The sequence below is a fragment of the Myodes glareolus genome, chromosome 19 (assembly GCF_982192425.1).
Source record: "Myodes glareolus chromosome 19, mMyoGla1.1, whole genome shotgun sequence".
NCBI lineage: Eukaryota > Metazoa > Chordata > Mammalia > Rodentia > Cricetidae > Myodes > Myodes glareolus.
In genome coordinates this window covers 62,229,618-62,235,503 of record NC_142044.1, presented here as the reverse complement: position 1 = coordinate 62,235,503, position 5,886 = coordinate 62,229,618, and positions in this window count along the sequence as shown.

Sequence of the window (5,886 nt, the reverse complement as noted above, 5' to 3'; positions counted from 1 at the left end):
CCGCACCGCCGCCTGCACCGGGGTAACCATGGAGACGGGGCACACCCAGTCAGGGCCGCCTCCTTAAAGAGACATGCCTCCCGCGGAGGGATCCCCCTCCCCTAGGGACCTTGGTGGGGGCAGGGAAGGCTGCCGCCCCCTAGCGCTGCCACGCTCCCGGAGGCGAGAACCACTGCCGGGTGGGCTCAAACTGAGAGCCTCGGGCGCATCCCGGGGCTTCTCTCCTCCACCAGAGGGACCAGAGGACTTGGGGAATTGTGCGTGTATGCGTGCGTTGTAGATGTGCTTCGGAACGAGAAAATTGTCTTGAGAAAGGGACTGGCGACCAGGTGGTGGGGAAGGTCCAGTAGTCGGATATTTGGACCCCTTGAGGCAGAGTACTAACTGTCCAGAGTACTCCGAAAGGAGGTGCTTCTGAACCCTGCTTCGAGCAGCCAAGCTCCCCACTCCCCGCCGACTCTTCTTGACCCCTGAAAAGTGCAGGCAGGTGCTGAGGAAATCCGAGGGTGGAGCGCTCCAGGAGTGAAGTCTAGACGGCTTGGGCGAGACCCCGGAGCGCAGAGGGCGCAATGGGCAGGCGGCCCCCAATCCTCCGTCTTGTCTCCTCACACTCTCTCAAGTTTGTGCCTCCCGTTCCCAGGCTACTAGAGAGTCAGAGACTGCTCGAGGTCGGACACTAGGGAAAACTTCCCACTCCTGTGTGTGCTCGCCTTGCTCGCCCCCTCCTTCAATCCCAGAACTCGGTTCTCCCGGGAGTCCGCACATCCAGCGAGGGGGCGGAGAGCATGGGCGGACGGCCGTCTCCTGTCCCCGCGCGCCGCGACCGTCCCCGCGGCCTCTCCTGCCAGCGCCGCTCCTCCTCCCTCCTACGATTTGCCAGTGAGTGCGGCTGCCGCCCGCGCCCAGAGGAGCCACCGAGGCCAAAACTGCAATTTGCTCTCCAATGGGTGAAGCCGGAGCTCAGCATTGCTCCTATGAAGAAGACACACCCACTGTCACCAGCGTTGGAAAGAGGAGTATACCCTGCTCCAACTACCCGTCAGCAGCTAGCAAAGGCTAAGCACAAGACACCTGTATTTAAATGAGCGGGCGCTTTGGGAAGAAAGGGAGGAAACAGTCCCCTCCCCCAGTCCGCTACACCCTGGAATCCAGCTCACAGTAGCGGGGGGGGTGTGGGGTGTGCTTAGAAAAGCCCGCAGATCATGTCCCCCCACTCCTGATGGGTCCAGGGCTGAAGTATTACCAAGGGCTACCAGCATTCCGCTAACCATTTTTAGAGGGACATTTTTTTAGCTGTGGTTAGAAGCACCCCATCTGGGGAAACAGGCTAGCCAGCTTTAAGAACGGCTCTGTCTCTTGCTATCCACGAGAACTTTTAAAGGCAGCCTTTGCTAACATTTCTGTGGCTCAGTTCTCTTCCCTGTGAAATGGGAAGGACAGTAACTACCTCTTGGGGGTTCTAAGGAAGAAATAAGGGGGCATGGATAAAAGATCCAGGACACCGTGTGAAGCTGCTTCATGCAAATGTTTATTGTTTGAGGAGCCCCGAGCACAGCCAGGGTAGTCACTTCACAAAGGGAGAAGAGATAGGAAGGAAGGGAAGGAAAGAAGGAAAAAGAGGGACAAGAGCAGGGTCCCACCCCTGACAATCTGTCCCCCACCCCAAGTGCAGATTCTGTCCTCAGAATAGCTAGCTGAAGCCGTCTATACATATAGCACTGATCATCTGGGGTCCTCAGGTCCTTCTGGTCCAAGTCATTCTAGTGCGGCCAAAAGGTGTTCAGATTCTCAGGCTCACCAATCTGGATTGATGTGGTTTGGCTTGGGGCCATCAGTGAAGCCAGAGGCATTGGATTAGAATAAGCAGGTAGATGGGGGGGGGGGGATTACTGAGGGTCGCGTTTGCTGAGGCAAGCACTGTGCTAAATTCGTTATTTGGATTCCCCTGTTAATTCTAATACATAGAAGTGGTTCCTATTTGCAGCTGCCAGTGTATAGATGAGAACATTGAAACAACGAGGCTGCAGCCCTTGTCTAAGACGCATTACCTACATTAACATGCTGTCTAGGTTAAGCCTGGTCCCATTTCCAGGAGATATGTACTGGATGCTATTATTATGATCACTTTTTTTAAAAAAGGTTTTTTGAGACAGGGTTTCTCTGTGTAATAGTCCTGGCTGTCCTCGAACTCACAGAGATCCACCTGCCTCTGTCTCCTGAGGGAGTGCTGGGATCAAGGGTGTGCACCATTGCCGCCCTGATGACCACTCTTGTCCCAGAACGAAACTGCAGTCTGATGTGCCTGCCTTTCATTCCATCAACCTGCCACCCTCAACAAGTCTATGTACACTTAAGGAGCGGGCAGGTCTTTCCCTGTAGCCTGGGCTTTCTGCTTGAAGTATGCACTTGGACAGGGCATAGGCTCTTCCTTCCACCTATCCCAGCTCTCAGATCTGCTCAGGTCTGGCATGTATTTGTTTGTTTAAGTTTCCTTGGCTCTGGTGATTAATCCCTACCCTCTCCTTCCACCACGGCAGAGACACGCTTACACATGAAGGCACAGGCACCTGTGGTCAGGAGGAGGTTGCAGTGTTGAAGATGGAAGAGCATCAGGGGTAGCACTGTTTTCCTCCCTGAGCTTTCTCCCTCCGCTCCCCAATCCCAGACTCATTCCGGGGCCCTGCTCCCTGCTCCGAAGGTTTGGGGAGGGGCTAGGCTGAGGGGGAGCCCTACTCAGAGACAGCTCAAAACCTTTGTCAACAAGAAGAAACTCAGGAGGCTGCATTTTGGAGCAGCCGTGGGAGGCCTGTGGGAGTATTATCTACAAAAAGGAACAAGGAGAGAGAGCAAAGAAGAACAGAGCAAGGAAAAAGCTGCTCAAGACACAAAAGATGGAGAAAGCCCTCCTCCCAATCCCAGGGCGAAGGCGGAGTCAGACGCTGTGTGCAGGGGTGGGAACAGGTGGCTGTCGAGGAACGGGCGGCCCAGGGCTCCCTCCTATCTTCCAGCTCATTTTAGGATATCCCAGACCTGAGGGCTCCTGGTTCCCAGCTATTGCGTCCATGCATTACTCTTGATCCTGACGTAGCACAGTGGGAAGGTCTGGGTTCAAACTCTAGTTTGCCATGAACCAGGAGGACCTGGGGTGGGATGTGCAAGCGAGGGTGTGTGTATGAGCCGCCCACAGTGGGGGTGTCCTTGTAATACAGTACTTATAAAGAATGTTGTAAGGGCAGGGGAGGTAACTAAGTTGTACTTGCCTTGCACACATGAAGCCCTGAATTTCATCCCCAGTACCACATATACTGGAAATGGTGGCTCATGCCTATAATCCCAGCACTTGTGGAAGCAGGAGGACCAAAAGTTCAAGGTCACCTAGAGAATTGAGGCCAATCTGGGCTATATTAGACTCTAACTTAAAAAAAAAGGAAGTCTAGTTGTATAGATCCTTTACACGTGAACATGAACTCAGGCTAAGGATGGGTGGAAGGATCCTTATTCAAGCGGATATTGGAAGTCCCTGAGACCACCAGTTCTTGGCCGCCCTTCAGTTGCTTTTAGAGTGAACATTCCTTCTCTTAAACGGAGGATCTAGCTAGAGTACAGCATTGTCAACAAGGGATCCTAAAAGGTCCACCCATGATTAGAGAAACCTAATACAGACCACAAGCTACTATGTAAAGGAGCCAGATCGGAATCGAGGTCCGGCAGTCTGGCAGCAGTGGGCTCCTGTGCCATGCTCCCAGCATCTTTCAGTAAATAGCCTATGGGAAGGGAGGGGACGTGACCATTTTGATGGGTAGTGTGCTGGTAACCTAGAGTGCCCCAGGAAGACAGCCTTGACTGCAGCTCCCCAGGAAGAACCCCACCTCTGAGGAACCTCATTTCCCTAAACTCTATGTTCTGAAAGCATCGGTTTAAAATCTGGTTAGAGAGAAAGTCTAAGTCGGGCTAAGCTGTAGAGACATAGAAGAGACCTGAAGTTTGCTTGAGGAGTCGGGAGTGGGTGGCATTTGTTTCTACTGTTTTGACAGCAGCAAAGGGGCGGGTGGGCAGAGTTGGTGGGCTGACGATGGTGGGTGAGTTTTCCCATCCAGAAACATCTTCAGATAGACTTTCCTCATTATCATACAATTCCCTCATCACCCTTATAGAAGTATGGAAACAACATTCCTTGGCAAGTTCTGACTCGAGAGTCACTCCGGCAGGCTGTGGTGACTGCCCCCTGAGCTCAGCTCTGCGTCTGGCCTGGCCCATCCACACAGTCCTGAAGCTGGGCCAGGTCACAATGGACAGAGGCGCTTCTGATTTCCTCCTTCTGACTAAGGGCGCCTGAAGAGATGGGAAGCCCCTTTCACAGGCCTGTTAGTAGTAGGGCAGCGGAGACAGACGCTGAGGGTGGGTAAGTGGGCGTTCTGCTCACCACAGGCCAGCTGAGATCAGGCGCTGTTCTGCAGCTCCTGGCTCAATATGCCTAAAGTACTCACAACTGTGTCCATACCGCAACTCCAGGACAGATTTGGAGATGCTTTGCTATGGTGTCCCGAGGGTATCTACCAAGCTATGAAACAGTGAACCAAGTCCAGGGTCTCTCTACTTGACCCTACTAGATGCCAGGCAGGGTTTTTCTGGTTGGGAAAAAGGTGAAGCCATTTTGCTTGCCGTCAGAACGCACCAAGTGGCTTCAGCCAGAACCTTGGCATTGTATAGCACTCTCTTCTAGCTACCAGCATCATTAGCTCCTTGCACTTACTGGCTAAACGGCTGCGGAACAGTGGCCTCCCAACAGGCCCTGTTTTAGATACCCATTCCATTCAGGCTTGCTGCCACAGTCACACTGCTCCCTGACAAATCACACCTCTGCCACTGTCCATTGTGTGGGCTCCACCCTGCTTGCCAGGACAGCATCCCCTGGTCCAGCTTCAGGGCTGTGTGGATGGACCAGGCCTCTGCACCCCTGACAAATCAAGCCTTCACGTTGGGTAGGCCAGGTGGGTTTTCATGGTCACTACTCTGCTTCTTCCAGGGATACACAGGTCAGCCGGCAGGTCAACAGTCACGCATCTCGGATACTCTAGGCCGCATCTAAGCCCTAAATGGTTCGCCCTATTCCCTTCTGTATTTATAAGACCGTGTCCTCACCTGAGATCACCCGCATGTCTAGTTCCAGCCCAGGTGGGACCCAGTGCTTCTGACAATATTTGCTCTCACCCACTTATGCACAGTGATGTCAAGGCATTCATCCATCTGTCACTTACTCTGCCTTGCGTCTGTATCTTAGCTGCCTCCCATCCTCCTCTCTCACACTGAACCTCAACTCCAGTCCCTGGACCAATCAGTTTCTCAGCTATTAGGGAGACTGGGACTATGGTTTTGCGTGTTGTTGTTTTGGAAACAATGTGGACATACACGTGGAGACAGGTCTCTCACTGGTCTGGAACTTGCCAAGGTTTGGCTGGTTGGCCAGTGAGCCCCAGGAGTCTGCCTATGTGTCTGCTTCAACTCTATCACACCTGGCATGGGAGTTAAACTCAAGCAAGCACTTCACTGACGGAGCTACAGCGCCAGCCCTGCACGTATTTGTATTGTTTAAAGAAAAGTGTAAACAGTTCAGAAATTCTGCATTGCTGGTCCCATCCAAGGAGGCATTCTGAGGTTTCTGTAAACTCCTCTAGTAAACTCTGCTAGAACAAGGGTATACTACGAGTGCAAGTCTGGAGACTTCACTCCACACCGTATGAACCCCATGGTATGAGGCTGGCCACTTCCGGGAGTTTTCAGGTTGGTGTAGGTTGCTTGTTTTCTATTTATAAGCATTGCTACAATGAACAGGCACTACCATACGAGTCAGTTATCACTTGTGGGGAGACACCTGAAGGGCACGTG